Raw genomic sequence first — 21,441 nt, forward strand, 5'->3', positions numbered from 1 at the left:
TCATTTGTCACTCTTTCTGGAATTATACACTGTTTGCAAAATGATGCCATACCTCTGAGAATTTCAGGCCAACAAATGAACTGTAGAAAACACACATTAAGAGTTGCGGAAAATAGATCAAACCATGTGAACATTATTACAAATCCACTGAATTTGCATGAGAAGTATAATTTTATATTATAAATTCAATATAGGTCAACACACTTATTTTTTCAATGTTAGGTTTACCAGTTGTATAAGTCAAAAAGAACCACTTAATAGGAAGCCAAGAAGCACAAGGGATCTAAGAAACATACTTTGGCAAGATAAGGATGGGCTCATGACAGGGGCACAGTGGCTGGCTAGGCAGCAGTAGCAGCTGTTTGGGTCTTGACCATGAATGCTCAAAGTGCAGTACATAGAATAAAGATCCTGAGCCTATAAGGCATCTAGAGAGCTAGAAAGCTATCCCAGGTATAGAGCAGCTTTAATTATGAGCTTACACTGAAAGCCTGTTCTGGAAAGAAAAATTTTACTCTTCAATCTCCTTAGTAGTTGTTCCAAGGGTCTGCTCTTTGTCTAGTACTTCAGTGTGCTTTTGTGTGACAAGAAGAAGTGGACTAGTCACCACCAGTGCTTCTTACCGTGATTAAGGAACTTCCTGTGCCCAATGATCTAGGACACCATGTGTGGCACATTGCAGGGAAAAGTGCTACAGAAATATGCAAGGGAAATCACACCTAAAACAGCCCTGCAAGAGTTTCCCGAGGAAACAAGCAATTGAGTTCGACCTTAAAGAATGGAATTTTGACAGGTAGAGGTGGGAGGCAGAAAAACACTGCTTTTTTTTTCCCCAAAAGAAAGGACTAACATCTGTGGCTTACTGGATGCAAACCATTGAAGAGCCTGGTGATGGCTCAACAAGCATCTGTGTGCTCGCCACAAAAGCAGATGGCTTGCATTCCCAGAAACAATTCTCTCTTTATGTCTGGAGAATATTCTTTCAGAGTAGGTTGGGCTAATGTGCTGGACCTGGACCTGACCAGTTCTGTTACCTACTGTAGTTTTCCTGTTCTTGGGATAAGTTAGGGACACCAGCCTCAAGGGCAGCCAGTCTGGCACCTTACAATTCACAACCATAGAAAAAAACAGCAAAGAACAAAAGTTAAAAATAGGTCTACAAACCAGCAACAGAAATAAAGTGCCCAAATGTTTCCCTTGTATATTAACAAGAATGTATAAACTATTCCTTGGGGAGAGCATTCAGAATACATAGCAAACAACTCAAGCAGAGGGTATCTTCTCTGTTCCTAGAGGGACTCAGACAACACATTAGTAAAAGCATGCCATAGCCTTAATGCCTGTCTTTTAGATACTATTCTCAGTGCCTTAGATAGGAAAGACCAGAGGAATGTCGGTAGGCCTGAAGGCACCAGGGTTCCAAGGAAGCACAGTTGATTAGGCAGCAGGAAGCAAGGGGTTCTGACACAGGACCAACACTCAGAGTGTCTAAGCAATGCTTACCAAATCAAATGAACCAGGGGGACAGAGGACCAGAAACCGGACACACATACCAAAAGATTTCATATGTTCACTACTGCCTGTGGCCAGTCTTGGATCCTGTGCACCTCTCTTCTCTTTCCCACATGTAGCAGTCTCCTTAATGTTGATGAAACCAATTATGTAAATCTGGTTTCCTTATTCTGGGACACTACAGGGCTTCCTCAATGTTCTTAAACCTGTAGTTATCTTACTACCTCCATAAACACAAATGCCTTATGGATGTCTTAGTAACTGAGGTAAGCTTGAATAGCCAGACTGAATTCCAAACAGATAATAGGAGAGATGTAAGTAGAGCCTGGCAGTCTAAGAAAACCAACAGGCTGATCAAGTACAAGATATGAGCGTCCAGAGTTAGTTTCATGCTTGCAGTTTGTATTTACTTTATAACTCACAGAAGTTATTTAAAAGTCGTTTTCTAGTAATAACTGCATGCAAAGGACATTTTCAAGCAAGTCTATAAGGATATGGTCAGTTCCTCAAACTCTGCTGTCCTTCCCTTTGTGCTCCTTCTCCAATCTTGTTAGTCCTTTGCTAGTTCCTGGGTAGTTGTATGTCAACTTGACACATGGAGAGGAGGAAACCTTGATTGAGAGAATTCCCTCATAATATCATGCCATAGGCAAGCCCATGAAGCATTGTCTTATTTAATAATAGATGTAGGAGGTTACAGACCACTATGGGTAGCATGCCATCCCTGGGTGGGTGGTCATGGATGAGCAAACCATGGAGAACCAGCCAGAGAGCAGCACTCCTCCACGCCTCAGCATCATCAGCCCCTTACACCAGGTTCCTGCCTGTGCTTGAGTTATTACCCTGACTTTCTTCAATGATGAACTGTGATATGGATGTGTAAGCCATATAAACTATTGTTTTATGACAAATAATAACCCTAAGACAACTCTCTTAGACAGTTTTTTCTATTCTGCCAGTGTATATGTGTGTATATATATATATATATATATGTATATGTATATATATATCATATATATATGTATATATGTACGTATACATAAAATCTGAGACCCACAAGTAAAAGGTAACATGCAGTATTTGTCTTTCTGAGAATTAATTAGCTGGATAAGATTATCTCCAGTTGCATACATTTTCCTACAAATGACATTACTTCCGTTATTCTTCAGTCTTTGCTTTTAAACTGAAACACAGGCCATGGAGGAATGCAGCTTACTGGCTTGCTCCCCATAGCTTGCTCAGCCTGCTTTCTTTTTAACTTAAAAAAATTTTAATTAATTTTTATGTTTTAATTAAGATATAATTACCCCACTTTCTGTATCCCTTTCCTGTCTCCATTTCCCCCATGCCCACCACTCAAGTTGATATTCTTTTTTTCTCTATTACTGTTCTACACCACACACACACACACATAAACACACATACACACACATAAACACAACACACACACACACACACACACACACACACACACACTCCACCGTCTATCCATTTTTGTTCATATGTATGTGGTTTCAGGGCTGCCTGCTTTGTACTGGATAACCAATCAGGGGGCAATTCTGGGAGAGGATGCTTCTCTCACTCTCAGAAGTCATTATGGGACCCTGTAAGAGTGAGACTCTTCACTCTTCTCCATGAGCATGTTTACTGATATTGTCATTGTTCAAACCTTATTTATTCTTAATTAGTTTTATTTTTATGTGCATAGGTGTTTTAAATACAGGTATGTCTGTGCACAATGTGTGCCTGGTATCTGAGGAGACCTGAACAGGGTTGAGTTACAGGCAGTTGTGTGAATCACCAAGTGGGTGCTGGGAATCAATCTTGGGTCCTTTGGAAGATCAAGTGGTACTCTTAAATCCCCAAGCCATCTTTCCAGCTCCAGCTTCATTCCTCCTGCTTGGATGAACACCTTGGTTGGTTACTTAAATTCATTATTGTGAATACTGCCACCATAGCCATCAATACTCAAGAATCCATGTGATATGCTGCTGCTCTGTATTCTTTGGGGTAAATTGCAAATAGTACTACCGTCAATATGCAAGTATCACTGGGATGTATAGTCCTGGAGCTAAGTGCTCACAAGCGAGAGACCTTGGTCATATGGTAGACATATTTTTAGTCTGAGAAACAAAGGTACACATTTTCAGAATGGCTGAATTAGGTTACATTCTTATTTGCGTTATGTAAGGTCTCAAATCTTGTTCACAGCTTCCCCAGCATTCATTGTTATTTGTTTTCTTCTTTTGTCTTAAAAAAAAACATTTTTATTGTTTTTTCCTTTTGCAAATTTTACTTCATACACCCCAGCCCCATCATACCTGCCCTCTACCCTTGAAACCTCCTTACCAGGAGAGGAAAAAAAAAAACCTCTTGTTGTGAAAGCTGTAGTGTGTCCCACAGTACACCCTCTTGTTCACACTTTCTTGCTTACAAATGTTCATTGCAATGACTTGCTGGTCTGGTACACCGCTTCAGGCTTCTGCTATTCTATCAATACTGGAACCTCACTGGGCCCTCAGGCTCAGGCAGGTTTCTTCTAGTCTCTGGCTTGCTCTCAGTCCTGGGAACTGCTGGGGCCTGCAAGCCACCAGACTGGTGGTCATTCCAGGCTCACTTCTTTCAAGGAACTTTAGGCTACTAACCATTCAGATATTCACAGGTCAGAGCACTGTGCACAGACATAGGCTCTCTCCTCTCTGCCACCTACTGATGCACATGTGACACAGCAGCCATACCTGCAAAGCCTCTAGGGACAGTACTAATCACTTTCTCAATGACTGCCAATCTGACAGAGGTAAAACAGAATCTCAAAGGACTTTTACTTTGAATTTCTATGATGACTAGTGAGGTTGGACGTTTTCCCACATGTATTGGGTACTTATGTTTGTTTTTTTTTTTTTAAAAAAAACAACTGTCTGCTCATTTCATTAGCCTATTTATTGTGTCATTTGATTTCTTAGTATTTAGCTTTTTTTTCTTTTTGAGTTGGCTGTGTGTTCCTGATACTAATCTTCTGTCAGATGTATATAGCTCCATCACCCTATTTAAGAAAAGGTGGCGTGGACAGAGTTTGCATTCTTAGTCTGAGAGATCAGTACTGAAATTTTAACACCTGCCTAGGTAGTTGGGTTTAGAGTCTATCCATCTACTAACTTTGGAAATTTAAATTCCTAAAGACATCTGGCCTGATAAAGTGTTCATGAAACACAGAATACACTTACTAAAAATATTACCCTGCCTTTTGGCCAATGCAAGCTTCTTCTCAAGTTAATTTATACACAATATTATTTAGTCCCACTTTTAATTCTGAAGCCATCCATATTAGCATTCATTTCATGATTGATCTGTTAATAGAAAAACTGATATTAATAAATATAACAGCAAGTGCTACTAGAATATCTATTTTTGAGGTATGGTTGAATTTATTCCATGATTTCTATCATGAAAATCTCTCTTACCCTTAGCTCCTTTCAAAGGTTAAACCAGTCCACTTACTTTTAGATTTGTGGTAGAATACACTCTAGTTTATTCTGGTTATTTCAGGGCAAGCCTAGCCCTGAAGTGACCTGTGGGGACATGTCTCTGAAGGTATTGAATGTTGGCATCAGAACAGCATTATTTACCCAGGACATCAGTAAGTGCTCCTTAGCCACTGATACAGCAGAACCTTCAATAATCTTATGTGGCAAAATACTAAGAGCCACCCTCATCCTAACAATGAAAAAGCTGAAATATCTGAAATTTCAGTGACTTATTGAATGAGCTATGTGTCCAATGTGGGATATAAGACTGTTTGAATTAATTTCTAGCAATCAACTAAGGCAAAAGAATAGTCTGCAATGTGGTAGACCCATGTGTGTGATCTATAATAAACACATTGTCATGAACAAGATGAACAGGCGCACTCTTCACAAATGGAAAACCAGGAGGACTTAGCTTGTTAAGGGAATTCGGTTTTCTCAAACGCTTTTTACTCCTTTTCACAAAAGGAAACAGGCGCTTAAGGTCCGCCACCTCTCCCTCCCTCCCTCCCTCCCTCCCCCCCTCTCTCTCTCTCTCTCTCTCTCTCTCTCTCTCTCTCTCTCTCTCTCTCTCTCACACACACACACACACACACACACACACACACACACACACTGTAAAGAAAGACACAGACACAGACACAGACAGACACACATACACACAGTCAAATTGGCTTACGGATTCATCTCCTTCAAAGCTGTTTTCCATATTACCCCCTTTTAATCTTAGACTTTTACGTTTTATGTAGTGACTGTGTCTGATCTAAAACTCAGGTGTAGCCAATGTGATCATATTAAAAGGTAGGGCCTTGAAGAGATTGTAAAGTCACAAGGGCAGCTCCCTCAAGGATTTAAAAAGGCCCCTATAAAGAGGTTTCAGGCAGCACATTACTGTCCTTGAAGCAGAGAGGGCCGTCATGAGTCAGCAGAGCCCTGCCAGAGTCTTGATGTTGAAAACCCTATCCTGTAGACCTATAAAGAAATTTCTGCTGTCTACAAATCATATAGTCTCAGTTATCATGCTGTAGCAGCACAAGAGACTATTTGAACAATGTGTGGCTACTAAGAGAGTTCTGCCTTACAGTACCTGCTCCAAGGGGAAGATACAAAGAGATGGAAATACATGCTCTAAGTATAATCTTTTAAATTTCTGTTTCACGTGGAACTTTAAATAAGACAGCCGTCCTTGTTATCCAGGGATAACTTTGTGAATGAGTTGAGAAATAGGTAGCAAAACTGAACTTTGAGCTGTGAGACAGTGAGCTATGAATCATCTAATGACCCTTACATACATGGCTAGGACCAGTGGCAGGTGACAGCTTCAAATGTCACTATCTCCACAGGAAGCCAATTAGTCCTTTTGTCTACTTAGATCCCAAGTGCCCAGAATGCGCTATTGAGGGGATTCAGAAAGGCCCAGAAAGTGAAAAGTACTGATTATTTCATTCAGCTTTTTTATTCATAATATAAAACAAAGGTCAAGAGACAGGCTGCAACTTGAGTACGATCCCATAAAAAGCCAACGGCAGAGGCAGGCTCTAAATCAAGATCCTTGGGGACTCAACATGCTCTTTCAGGTTGTTTACACAACCTCCCAAATGTGCTACATCATGTAGTAGTGGCTCCTTACTATCAGGTGAAATTTCCTGAGCATATGCATTTTCTCCCTCTCTATGATGAAAACATTTCTTTGTAAAAAAAAAAAAAATGCCTGGGACACTGCTTAGTCTCTAAGGATGATTTCAGGACAAGTTAAACGCTTCACCATCTAAGCCAGTAGGATCATTTCCTTTTACTTTGAAACAATTTGAAACATTGAAGACATATCTGTTGTTTTCTGATAAAATGGCAGCAAGATGGAAGGCAAGTCTGGGTGAAGAACACAAGGTACTAGACCCTGTGTGGTCACATCTGGTATGGACTCAATGTTTTCAACAATGTTGCTAAACATAATGCTCACTTAGTAGAAGGGTTCCTATTTTACGTCTTCTTTTAAATGAGTATAAAGTAGAAGGAGTAATTGCAACTTTCTGGACAGAAGAATTAGGTTGTGATCTAGATATACCATGCATATGACCTGTGACCTTAGGCAATATTTTACTTACTGCAGTCCTGTATAATACAGGAATATCAACCCTAGTCTGAGATATCAGAAGGGAGTATGAAAAAGGGACTCTCTCTCTCTCTGAAATTCTATATGATGTACACATAGACATAAACACCAATATATACTATAAAATATGAATTCCTCTAAGATATATACGGAGATGGAACATATAGACAAAACAGTAAAATGTACATATGTCTCCACACTGTAAGAAATTACTAGACAGAAAGCATTGAATAGAACCCAGGTATGATGTGAGTGGATGGAGTTTGAGGAGGTGAGTACCTTTAAAACACTAGCAGTACCGTTTATATTCTCAGTGGAGTGGGCAGATGAATACCAGGAAGAGCTGACATAAGATGATCACATCAGAACTCAGAGACCCATGGGATAGAGTCTCAGCACCTCCATCCTTTCTCCTCATGCATCTCTGCAAAATCCTCTTTGCTAAACTGCCATCTGCATCTGATTCCATCTCCAGCACTTGCTTAGCAACACTGAGCTCTCCAAGTGCTGAAGTGACGTCTAGGGAACAGTTATTAATATCTGTATGTATGCACACAGTATGTGAAAATATGCAGGATTCAAAGTGATTAGTGTATAACTTGGAGGTAATGCTTCCCACAGGGACTAAGCTCCTGGAAAAAGCTCCCCCTGCTGTGACTGCCTGCCATACCCACTATCACTCACCGGAACATTTGGGATAAAAATGGTGTCAATTTTAAGGAAACACACTTCTTGATTTCTTTGTTAACATTTGAATAAAACATGAGAAGGTTTCTACTTCCCTATTCCCCTCTTTCATTCAGAGAAAAAGTCCCTTCACAACCTCACTTCGTGTGAGAGGAAATGGTTGTCCTTTGCTACCTTCAGACTGACAGAATTGCTTGGTTTTAAGTATTAAAGCTTAAAATCTATTCTAATGAACCCTGGTGGCACTCATATCTTCTAAGCTACAGACAAATGTTTTGTATAAGAAAATAGGAAGAAACTGTCAGAGCTGATCATCCTGAAACAGTGTCAGAGACACCTGCAGAAGAAAGCATAGAATTCTATAGGAGGGACATAGCTTCGCCAGAAGGAATACTTTCAGACCACGTGAGCCCCCGGGGAAAAGGAAAATTTCCTAGGAGTCAGAGATGGAGGCAGTCACATCTTCTCTGCTGTGTGTGCTTTCTGTTGCTGTGGTTAACAATGTGACCAAGAGGCATTTGGGGAGGAGAGGGCTTATCTCGCCTTAGAGTTTATAGTCAGAGGAAGCCAAGGGAAAAACTCAATACAGGAGCTTAAAGCAGAAGCTGCCTTCAGGCTCATCCTCACAAACCTTCCTGCAACACCTTCTGTCATCTCAATGCAAACTTAGACACAGATTTCTGAGAAGAGGAAATCTCAGTCAAGGGACCGTCTCCATCAGATTTGCCTGTGCGCATATCTAATGAGGCATTTTCTTGATTAATGATTGATGCTAGAGGACCCAGCACACTATAGGAGGTACACTATAGGACGTATACACTGGGCTGTATAAGAAAAGTAACTGAGCAATCCAGTAAGCAGCATTCCTTCATGTTTCTGCTTCAAGCTCCTGTCCTGGCAATCCAGTAAGCAGCATCTGTCTATGGTTTTGCTTTACGCTCCTGCCTGGACTTCGTGTGGTGTGATTAAAAGCATGCATGACTTAAGCCTTGCCAGCTACCTTTCTTATACAGGCAGACTTCTTACAGATGGTACATCCTGCAGTGAGCAAGGCGCTCTAACTCGCCCTCCTCCAAATGGATCAGGAGTTTTTCCTAAGGACTCCTTAAGACTTCAGTTTTTCATTCCAAGATTATTTTGTAAAATAAGTACATAAACTGAATCAAGGCTGACTCAAGGTGTGGAGACAATCACTCAGTGGACATTTCTGCACAGCCTTTCAAAACATTATGAAAATTATGAAATAAAAACTTAAAAACCAAGAAAACCTGGAAATGGCCATATCTTCCTGATGTCAGTGGAGCACTTCTGAGCAATCTCTCTTGTACTAAAGTCGTTCCCATATCTAGGCTATCATATTCAGTAAACACAGCTAATTTTATAAGATGACTAATACTCATGTGCCTAATAACTAGAGAGACCAGTCAAAGGTCCTACCTTATTGAGCTTATATTAAGCTCAGACACCAGGTGAACCCATAAAACTAAACAGAAACTAGTGGTATTTTCTTGTATCACTGTGATCCTATTTGAAGTCCATCTTAGGCAAGAGATACACAGAGGGAGTGCAAAGTCGAAGGTCTTTAGTGACTATTTGGACCATCAACACAGCTTGGCTCCACCAACATTCTTCTGAGTTCAAAGTGGAGATAGTTACAACAAATACAGCTTGCTTTATTTCTGAAACAAACTGTGCACATATTTGTGGCCACCCCACTAATTAACCTGGGATTGCTCCTTTCATCTCCTCCGTGTTTTTCTCCCCCTAGTTACAACATGTTGGGGTTATTTTTTGCCATCTGGGATATATTCAAACTGTTCTCTTATAGGCACTAGAGAGAAGATGGTACAAATGATTAAGAGACTGAAGAGTCTGACTTTGTAGAAAGATTAAAAGAGCTATATATGTAAAACACCGAGGCTGGAGGATGACTAAGGGGTGCCATGATGATGGGCTATAAATATTCGCAAGGTGTAAACACTAAGGAATAATTTAGCTTGTGGCAGGTGGTACAACTAGGAGGGATGGTGTCTCGGAGAAGGGAGATGTTTATTAAAGAATAACGTAGGAGCTTCATAGGTTCCCCACAGGCTATGCTGGAGTGAAACAGGAAGAGGAGCTTCAAGAGCAAGGCAGTGGGAAACAGAGACATGGGTTGGCAGAACCAGGGACAGAAAGGCGGTCATTTGGCCACTATGGACCAAACTCTTGCTTTTGCAAATCCTACTTATGTGGATCAAGGAAGATGGAAAAGTTTTCCAGTATTGCTCTAAGGATGAGTCCCAAGGACTGGGTGGTCCTACTATTCGTTTAAGCAGCAAGAAGAGAAAGCATGAAGGAGAGTGATGAGCTCCTTCATCTGTCTCGTCTATTTCACCATCAGCTTCTGAGGAACTTCCCAACTCCAAGAGATTTTATAAGACATTTGCTGAGTTAAAATGTTTGGACAATATATTAGAGGTTTTTTTTATTCATGCTTATTCAAAAGATTCTAGATCATTTAGAATAGGTCTGAAGTTATAGTTGCATGAAATATTTATTGACCTACTTACGTGGTAGTCTAGCAGAGACAGCAGTAACCTCCATGTATGGCTTGGTAAATGGCTTTCTTCCTTTTACATGTACATGGAATAACCACTTAGCTTTCAAAGCCTGAGTCCCCTGGCCCCCTGCTACCGTATCAGCATCCTGTGCCCAACCTCTAAGCCTACTTTTAGAGAAAATTTCATTCTTATCTGAACCTTGTGGTTTTTCCATGTGGCTCCTGAAGAATGTTCCATGTGTTTCATATTGCTTCCCTCACAGAAACTGCATCCAAAACACAACTTTAAACACAGGATTGGTGGTCATTCACAGAGTAATCGAGGAATCCTCACTCAAATTTCCAGCAAATGAAAACATTTTAATAGAACAGTTCATGGGCAAACGACAACTAATCTTAAAAACATGTAGATGGTATAGGTAACACAGAATGTAAACATTCAAGTAAACAAGTGCCAGGTGATTACTACCCAGGGTGGGCATTAGAACTCACTAAGAAGATAAAGAGGGATAGGACCTGGCCTTTGTCTTCCCTAGAACTCATGGGCACACAGTTGGGACATAACACACGGAAAGAATCAGGTAAGATTTAGAAGGGAGAAAGTGGACCCAGGCTTTGAAAACTTAAGTGAGGAATTCAGTATAAGGGAATGATGGAACACACACAGTCGTGAAGCAAGTGAGAGCACTGGCAGTCTGGACCTACTGACTTGGGAGGAGGGAGGAACTAGGCTGCAGCCATTGGCCCAAGGCAGGCCAAGGAGGGTTTTCTACATTAGACCAACCAATAAAAAACTTCCATGTACCCAAGTGGATATAGGTTTTATGCCATAAACATACATGCCTATATACATGTTATAAAGACAACTCTAGATAAAAGCGGAGGAAGGAAACAGAGGAGGAAAGAGGTTGATAAAAGAGTTTATAAGCCACTGTAAATATTCCTGCAAAGGGGGGAAATAGGAGTAAAAGAGAAATAACGCTTGTGTCTTTTTACTGCCTTCTTACCAGGTAAGCCTTGTCTTCTTTAATCTGCAGGCGAAGACAGAGAGGCTCTGAAAAGTTAAATCTTGTCAACTATCACACAACAAACACAAGCAGAGCCAACATTTGCTCATTTGTTACTCGGTGCTAAAAACCATGATGTCTATTATGCCTGACTATAAAGTATGGTACCAGCAGCTGGTAATACGGTTGAGGAAGAGGGAGTGATTGCAAAAGTGTTTCAATAAATACAGAATAAAGGAACATACTTAATGGGCAATGTCCCACTGTGGACATAGTTTATGGGTGACCATACAGGTAAGTTTAATTAAGGGCCCTCACTTGTGCGTTTGTTTATGTGCCTTTACATGCAAGTGCATGGTTTTAATGTGTGTGTGTGTAGGTAGGTATACTGCTGAATATTCATGACTATGTGGCTTTGTTGCACATGGTGGTAGTTCAGTAGTTGTAAGTAAAATATTAAAACTCATCATGAAAAAGTATATTGGGGAGAAAAAGTAAGCTTTATATCATCCAGTTCCCAGTAGTATGCAAATGTTACCCCAATAGTTAGCAAATGTTAAGGAGAAACACACTAAAGGAAAGACTGACCTGACCAGATTCAAATAGAAACCTGGTCATCAAAACTGCTTAGGTACCTAAATGAGGCTACAGCAGGACGGGACTCTAGTTAGTTGCCTACTGGATGCACTTACATCTTGTGACTGGCTCTGCCAGTCACTATTCAGAAGGAAAGATTTGCAGGCACTTGGGGATGTTCAGCTGAGTGGTTAGGAATGCAACAGGCAGGAAAGCTATAAGTAAGAGTCTCTTCTAGATTTGGAATTTCCATGACAAAGCCCTCGTACTGTGTGCTGTAGTGGCTGGATCTCAGGGAGGTACTGGTCAATTGTGTGGTGTCATTTACAGAGCAAAATTCACCTGTAACACAAGGACTAGGGGGCGAGCTAATACTCTACTGTTCAGTATATCTGCTTACTGTCCCCTTTGCAGATCTAATCAAATCAACTTTGACACAGTAGAAAGTAGAACACGGACTCCATTTCCACTCAAAGGCGTCCTTAGCCTTATGCCTTTTACAGGACATAACCGACTGATGCTCACTGCCCGAGTCCACTGCAAGTCCTGAATTTGATCTCAAATCTGCCCATGTCAGTTGAGGTTGTTATTGCAATGCTGATCAAGAGTGAGAGAGAGACAGAGAGGGAGGGAGGGAGGGAGGGAGGGGGAGGGGGGGAGGGAGGGAGGAGAGGGAAGGGAGGGAGTGAGGGAGTGAGGGAGGAGAGGGGGAGAGGGAGGGAGGAGAGAGAGAGAGGTGACATAGAGACACATAGAGAGATACACAGAGTGAGAGACAGAGAGAAGAAGAGGAGGAAGAAGAAGAAGAGGAGGAGGAGGAGGAAGAAGAAGAAGAGGAGGAGGAGGAGGAGGAGGAGGAGGAAGAGGAGGAGGAGAAAGAATGTGTCAGGCTCTTAAAATCTAAGTAGAATGCACTAGGAAAGTTTCATCAGGATATTTCACTTAGGTAAATAAGGTAAATTGTTCAATTAGCATAAACAGGCCAAACAGATAATCCTTCAGTATGTATGCTCCACTAATGCTCATGTAAGCATGAGCATTAGTCTAATGTAAAAAACACAGGAGAAATGTACTTCCTGGTGTTTACTTCAATAAACTAAAATTTTACATTTTATTTTTGTGTTCGCATGTATGCCTCCTTGCACGTGTATACTGAATACATGCAGGACCTCCCAGAAGTCAGAAGAGGGTATTGGATACCCTGGAACTGGAATTAGGAGGCTGTGAACACCTCAGTGTGAGTGCAGGAAACCACATCTTGGTTCTAAGAGTAGCAAGTCTTCTTAGTTGCTAAGTCACACTATACTTTTGAATACACTGTACGTACATGTAATAACTGAGCCCATTTTAAGAAAATGTTTTGATTATTTTTAATAAATGTAAGAGGTATAGCTAACACTATGCCCAAGCCAGAAAATACTTCTACCACCTATGTCCTCCTTTTGGCATGCCTCCCTACCCTCAGCAAGCCAGTCTCTCTTCACGCATTTCCAGCTCCTTAACCTAGGTGTCCATTTTACTGTGTGAATATGATGCAATTTGTCCTTTCACCTACAGATGGGAGTCTGGGGCCACTACCAAATTTTGACTACTACAAATAAAGCTCATATCAACCTCTATGTTATGTTCAAGTCTGTGTGAAAACGGATTTTGTTTGCTTTAGGCCAACATTTAGAAGAAAAGCTTGGTCATGTTGACTGTGTGTTTAATTTTTAAAGACACATTACTGAGATCTTTTTAAAGTATCCATTGTACTATCTTGTCTTCAGCAGTTCATGAGAATGTCAGCCGTTTCATACCCTAGTCCACACTGGGACATGGCAGAGCTCCGAATCTCTCCCATTCGAATTTGTTCCTAACTTACATAAGAGGACAGTGTAGGAAGTTGCTTCCCTAAGACCACATAAACCAAGCATATTTTTACTTGATTACTTTCCCCAGAAAAGTATGTGTTTAAACCTTTTTTTCCCTTTGTTTTTATTGAGCCATAAAGACTCTTTCTGTATACTGGACACACAATGTTTTAGACGAATGCATATGTATCTAGATGCAGGGCTTGGTGTTTCGTATCTCAATGGTTTCTTCTGAGAACAGTTTTTTAGAATTTTTTGCTTTTCCTTCTTTGGGGACAGGGTCTTGTTTCAAGCCCTAGCTGGTATGGATGTAAATTTTAGTCCTCTTGTCAGAGTCCTATGTCCTGGGCCTACAAGCTTTTAGAATGCTGATGAAATTGAGTTTATCTTTCTATAGATTTTTTTTTGGGTATATCCTACATTAAATCTTTGACTGCCCTAAATTCATAAGAACTTTCTGGGAGTTTTTTCCCATAAAAACTTTATAATTTTGGCTTTTATGTCTAGTTTTGATCCAAAATATACATAAGACTTCTATAACTTAAAGTAAAAAAAAAATCACTGAGCAAAATGAAGGAACACTTACATCAAGGAACAGATACATCATGTTCATGGTTTGGAAGTCCTTTTAAGGAGTCAACGCTTCTCGTTTGAATTATGAGTAATCCTGTGGGCTTTATCAATATGAATTGACAGGTCACTTCTAGAATGCAAAAGGATGCAGAACAGTCCAACCAATTCTGACAGTAACAGAGGTCGAGAATATTTTGTTCTCAGCCTCACCCTCCACTAAAAAGAAACTAGGACAAGGAGATGCTGTGTTGCTCAGGCTGGTACTGAACTTATAACATTGTTGCCGTAGCCTCTAAAGTAGTTGAGATATGTACCATTATATTCAACTTGCTGAAGGATGTAAACTGTCTGAAAGCAAGAACTGCTGTAAGGCACTATAACTGAGGCACAGGGTATTTAAGGCATCATAAGTGAGGCACAGGATATTAATTGGCACAGGCACGTAAAAGTTTCAAACTTGGCAGGTTGGGGTGACAAATGTCTTTAATCCGAATACTTAGGAGGCAAAGCCAGTTGGATCTTCATGAGTTTGAGGCCAGCCTGATCTTCACAGTGAGTTCTAGACAAGTAAGGGTGACACAGTGAAACCCTGTCTCAAACAGATGAAAAGTGACAAAATGAACACATTTGGGCCTGGAGAGATGTCTTAGTGATTAATAGCAATTGTTGTTCTTCTAAGTGGACCTGTGTTCCAATCTTAGGACACACATGGCAGCTAACACACATGGCATCTAACAACTGATTATAACTTCGGGTACAGGGGATCTGATGTCCTCTTCTGGCCTCTGTAGGCACTAGGCACACACATGGCACAAATATATACATGTACACAAACACAAATACTTTAAAAGTATATATATATACTTTCAGAAGTATCTCTCTCTCTCTCTCTCTCTCTCTCTCTCTATATATATATATATCTATATTTATATATATATATATATATATATATATGCACACACACACACACACTTTTCAAGTATCTGTGTGTGCTTACATGTCTCACATTTAATTATGTAATACTTCTCTCCCGAAGGGCATCTGTGTATCTCTTACAAGATTAATGTTTTTGTCTCAAATCTGTTTATTTCCTAAATATAATTGTGTATGGTCATGAAAGCAGACTAGGCAGAGGATCAGCAAACAGATTTTATATTTTATCAGTAGATCAGAAGTAGTGCTGTGTTTTATATTAAACAAACACAAAACAACCTACACTTTCTTTTTTGTATTTATTGGCTTAAGTTTTTTCATATAACATATTTTGATCATATTCTTCCCCTCTCTAGCTCTTCTAAGATCCTCCCCACCTCCCCTCCCCACACAACAAAACCAAGCCAAAACAAAACAGCGCACACGCACACACACACACACACACAAATAAAGAGTTTGTGTTGGCCAACTACTCTTGGGCATGGGTTCTGTCTTGGATAGTGGTTGATATGCCCAGTGACATGCCATTGGAGTGACTTTTACTCTCCTAGCTGCTATCAACTTCCAGTAGTTTCTTGGTTAGGGATGGAACTGTGTCCTCACTTTCTGGTCTCTGTTCTAGAATTTTGTATGGCTTCTGTAAGTCTTGTGTATGCTGTCACAGTCTCTGAGTTCACATGTGTACCAGGACTATTGTGTCTGGGATACACTGCTTCCTAAGAGTCATCCACTACCTCTGGCTTTTAAAGTCTTTCTGCCTCCTCTTCTGTATATATTCTTGAATTTGGAGGTGAGGGGACGTTGATAAACATATCCCGTTTAGGACTGAGTGATCCAAAATTCTTTCACTTTCTGCACACTGTCCAGTTGTTGATCTGCATGTTAGGTAACATTTATTGTAAGAAGATAGTGCAAATGAATTATTTATTCTGTATAAAAGACATATCATCCTGGCATTTTATTTACAAGCTGTAAGCCTGTACTGGGCAGGTTCTGTGCTACTCTCACCCGCATCCAAATCACATGCCTTGTGTTACTTGCTGCTCGACTTTTGCCCAGGCTCTTTCTGCTATAGCTTTTTGTTCACTTTTCTCAGCCACTTGCTCTTGGTCTATCCTGTCTTCTACTTTCTCAGTCTTCTTTCTCTTCTGACTAGAGGTCTCTCTAGAGACCTCCTCACTTGATTCTAAGGCCTGCCCTCCTATCCTTTGTGCTTAGCTCTAAGCCTTAGACACTTACTGACCAATTAGGAATTAAATTGGGGAGTAAGGGTCACACAACAAAGGCAGGTATAAGTGGTAATTATTCGTCTGGTTGAGAATTTAGCATTTGTATGCATAGCAGCAGACCAATCGCTAAGAAGAAAGTTCTCTAATCAAGACTCAGTGATACACTGATCCCTTACCATTCCTTTAGCAAAATATAGTTGTGGGTTTTCCCCCATGGCCCATAACCTCTCTAGTTTCAGGTTCATGGCCATGTTAGTAGGGTCAAGTATGAGCTCCATTTTTTTGGAGTAGGATGTAAATCCAATCAGAAAGTGACTGGTTACTCTCCTACAGCCTTTGTGCTACTACTGCAGACTAGATCTTGCAGGCAGGTCACTGTGGTAGCTTATCAGGTTTGTATTTGGGTGGTGTTGCTGATGACTTCTCTTCTGGTAGCATGTAAATTACCGTCCAGTGCCACGAACGCTTGTGAGGAAGGGGGAAGCTTCAGCTGAGACCTGTAGCTCCATGTTTTAGTGACATGAGTATGTGGTGTGTTCAGTGATACCAAACTATTTTTCTCGTGGTAGAAAAATGCCAATCAGTTCGTAATTTCTATTCACTTAAACTGAGAAGCATTTTGTTATGATGAGGTCGTTTTTCATGGTTCACCCTAGGAAGAAGCAAATCCACATTCTGCTGAGTACATCATGCAAGTCTGTCTGATACAAACTAGAGGACCAAAGATTTGAAGCGGTCCCTATCATGTAAGCTCAGTCTTACCATCAACTCTGCCTGAAATGCTTTAAGTTATGTGGTTGTAAATGATGAACGCTCTTTATGAAATGGTGTCCTTCACTAATAAACAATTATAACTTACCTAACATAGTGAAAGAAAATATTCACACTAGGTTAATGTGGAAGAATAGACACACAACTAAATGTATGTTTTTGCTGTTGTTACAACTAATATAGTGTTTGATTTGGATCATTTTTTAAATGGAAAACATGATTGTAGCAGAGCATAAGACATAGTATTTTTTATAGCCCTAACCTGAAGTGAGAACACTGTTGAAGTCCACATTTACTCACTGTGGTTACTATGAACTAATTAAAGAGCCCTTCAGCGGATACAGTCCTTGGTGCAAAGCAGCAGTGAATGTGTGTACTGGGCATGATGATCTGATACTGCCTGCTAGTGTCGCCATGAGCCCTCATACTGAGAACCTGGCTTCTCTTACCTACTACAGTGAGTAGAGTATAAATGGAGATATGTAGTGGTAACGAAGTCACATGGATGATAATATGATTGTTGACTTCTGAAGATTTTCATCGTGAACAGCAAAAGACATGAAAATCCTTTTAACGCCCATAAGCTGGCATCAATAATGATTAATAAATTATAGCCATAGTATAGTTACAGTCATGAAATATAACGTGTAAGAGTTGAGATGGCTCTAAAATGAAAATGCTATCATTAAAACATTCTTACTAGCACATCAGCATTCTAATTCTATCCTTTTGCAGGAAATAAGGATGAGTTAGCTACAACTGAAGGAGCCACAGCAAGCCCTATCCTTAGACAGCACTGGTACACAGGTAGAGCCGATCTACTGTGCCTTTTCAAAGTAACCAAAAGTAGTCAAAGTCCCAGCTTCAGTAACCTGGTCTTCCTCCTTGTCAGTCTCTTCAGGAGTTCATCTCCCGAGGACCCAGCACTGGTTTACTGTTTGAAATAAACCCTCCTTTAGTACAGAAACATAAAATATGATCTAAGAATGAGTAAGGACTCTGGACTTGTTTCTCACCTAGCCAGTTTTCCCTAGTTCCATGTCTTAACTACTTCAACATTCTTGATCCCCTGTGATCCTATTTCAACCACTCAAGGTATAGTGCCATCGAAAGGGTGTTTCAAATGCCACCTTCCACAGAGAAAAGACCCCATCCTTCCTCTTCTCTTTTCTTACTACATATTTCCCTTTCTTTTCCTAATAAATATTACAATGTTTTCCTTCTGTAAGTTACTGGTTGTCATTGTCAATTTTTGTTCCCTGTCAATTTGACACAAGTCAGGGGCATACGGGAGGAGGGAACTTCAATTGAGAAAATGACTTCATCACACTGGCCTACAAACAACCCTGGGGTGTTTTCTTGATTTTTGATTGATGTGGGTGATGCCATCCCTGCACAGGTGGTCTGGAGTTGTATAAGAATGCAGGCTGAGCAAGCCACAGGAATCAAGCCAGCAAACAGCAGTCTGGTTTTGGCTTCTGCTTCCAAGTTCTTGTCCTGCTTGAGTTCCTGCCTTAATTTCCCTCAGTGATGGAGTGTTGTTTGGAGCTGTAGGATTAAACACACCACTTCCTCCCATGTTGCTTTTGGTCATGGTCTTTGTCAGAGCAACAGAAAGCTAAGCAAGGACACCTGTTTACAGTTTTGGTCCTTTCTCAAAGAGTTGTTCATGAAGCCTTTCTTCCTACCCCAAGGTAGAAAGGTAACTTCTTCCTTCACCAGATTACTACAGAAAAATTGACAGGCAATCAAGTTAATTCAGTGTGCTAAAGATAATCATGTAGTTGTCTAATATCAACCACAAGCTTTGGAGTTAAGCTTACGACACAAACTGCTCATTATTTATGTACTTCATGGGGATCTCAATCAATGCCTGCTATCACAAAGAATTCAAATCAATACGCACAGGGGAAAGTCATCAGTTCTGAAAGGTATTTAAAAATAACAAGACAGCAATTTTTAAGAAAGGAATTTGACATTTCTACCAGATAGTATTTTCAATAGCAAGAGTTGAAAGGTACGTTCGTACTTGATTTACAGGAAGTAAGCCATGCTGGTGTCAAGTAAAGGAATACATTAAATACACCTTTGTAAGAAAAATCAAATATGGATGTTAGCAAGATTGCTCAGTGGTTAAAAGTGCTTTGTTTTTCCTCCAGGAGACCAAAGTTTGGATCTTGGCATCCACATTAGACAACACAAGCACCCGTAAATTTATCCCAGGGTATCTATCTGATCTAGCCTTCTGACCTCTGTGGCACCCGTAAAACACACACACACACACACACACTCACACACAATTTTTTAAAAAATTAAATATAGATTCCATACATATAGGTATATATTTCAGGAAGTGTCTACACTAGTAGGTTTCCTACATCTCTACAGCTGGCCTTCAGGGTCAGCTGTCCCTGCTGACATTCCCTCCTTTACCCTTATTTCCATCCCTTTATTTCCACCTCCCATTCAAATTTCTCGAAAATGTATTTCCCCTTTCTTGGGAGATTTTCTCTAAGAAACAAAAATGCATCCCATGTTAATGGATTAGAGAATCATATTTTCCACTTGTCCACACTTCAGACTCTATGCAGTACTCATCAATACATTGTATTGAAAATAAAGTAGCCCTAATGTTTGATGGGACCACAAAAATAATCCAAGTTACAAAGCAATCTTGAGGAGAAAGAAGAAAGAGAATATTTTCTTCGCTGACTACAAAATTAAATAAAAGAAGTATACCAGTGACATCAAAACGGAGGCCAGGAGAATAGACTAGAAAATCTAGAAGGATGCTCACAGAGCCATCTTCCCTGCAGACTATGAGAATGAGGCACTGGAAAAGAGACAGACTTTTCAATAAGTTTTGCTGATATCTGTAGGAACGAAGCTGGACTCCTATCTCACCAGATACAAAAGTCAACTGAGCATTATTAAAGACTTAACAAGATGAAGCTACCAGAAGAAAGCAGGGAGAAGCACTTTAGCACACGGGAGTGGGTACAGTAGTTTTGAATAAGGTCCCCAAAGTGCAACAGCCTGAAGTGAAAATTAATAGTGTCATCACATTTAAAAGCTTCAGCAAAGTAATGAGACGATCTTGCTGGGCCTGGCGGTGCACACCTTTAATCCCGGCACTTGGGAGGCAGAAGCAGGTGGATCTCTGCATGTTTAAGATCTGCTTAATCTATGTAGTGAGTTCCAGGACAGCCAGAGCTATGCAGAGAGACTGTTTCTCAAAATCATAAAATAAAATAAGATTAAAATAAAATAAAATAATAAAATAAAAGTAAGTTATTCCTTTGTCAAATTTAAGAATAAATGGTAGTACAGTTTCTTAAATGTTCAGTATAATTGAGCAGTGAGGCTTCCAGTTTCCTGGGTTGGTTTGGTGACCCTTATTGGTTACATGTGTTGCTTTCCTTGCTACCATGACTAATGGGAACCACCTTAAAGGATGCGGTGTGTCTTCTTTCAGCCCACACTCTGAGAGGATACAGTCTATCATGGTGAGGAAGAAGCAAACTCCACCTGGTTCAATGTCTTATAGACTGAGTCAGGCAAACTACCAGTTTAAGAAGAATTCTGTTTATGAGCAGCAAGGATTTGAACTACTTTTATTTGAGCGATGGATGCGTCTAATTTTGGAAGGAGTAATAACTAACCAACGTGATCATAAAGTACTCTGGATTTCAGCCTATCAGGCAGCACCAACTAGCTACAATTTCAAAAAAGGGCTCAATATTGTTGGGCTCTTGACCCTAGACTCCCCAGATTACATGTTTCTCCAGGATGGTTTTCAGTCTTAGGAAAGGCAGAAGTCATCTCAAGCCATCTAACCCACACACCTGCCTTCAGGGGGCTTGGGATTCAAACTACTCTGGACAGATGGTTCTCTGCTGTTTGAGAAATTCCTCAGGGAAGAATTTTCCAGAGGTTCTCATAATAATTAACTTCTATGTCTCCCAATCAGCACCTGGACTCTGAATCTCAAACATTTACTCAATCACACGTGGCAAAGAGGCAACTTTTTGTCTGTCCCTAAGGAACTGGAAGTTGTCAAATTTGCCATGGGGTAGCTGCTGAAGTGTGTAGGAAGTGTGTAAGAAGCCCAACACTGCTCT

General features: G+C 40.4%; 1 protein-coding gene and 1 non-coding gene across 2 annotated transcripts in view; both read right to left on the minus strand.

Annotated features, from left to right (window-relative positions):
• The window catches only part of Lpp (LIM domain containing preferred translocation partner in lipoma), a 424,227-nt gene that overhangs the window by 94,714 nt on the left and 308,072 nt on the right, over positions 1-21,441 (minus strand). The window lies entirely within an intron of this gene.
• On the minus strand, positions 4,141-4,272 carry LOC114635210. Its single transcript, XR_003713435.1, has one exon. It is a non-coding gene; the product is annotated as a small nucleolar RNA SNORA17 (small nucleolar RNA).

The sequence above is a fragment of the Grammomys surdaster genome, unplaced genomic scaffold (genome assembly GCF_004785775.1).
Source record: "Grammomys surdaster isolate TR1022 unplaced genomic scaffold, NIH_TR_1.0 1166, whole genome shotgun sequence".
NCBI classification, from domain to species: Eukaryota; Metazoa; Chordata; class Mammalia; order Rodentia; family Muridae; genus Grammomys; species Grammomys surdaster.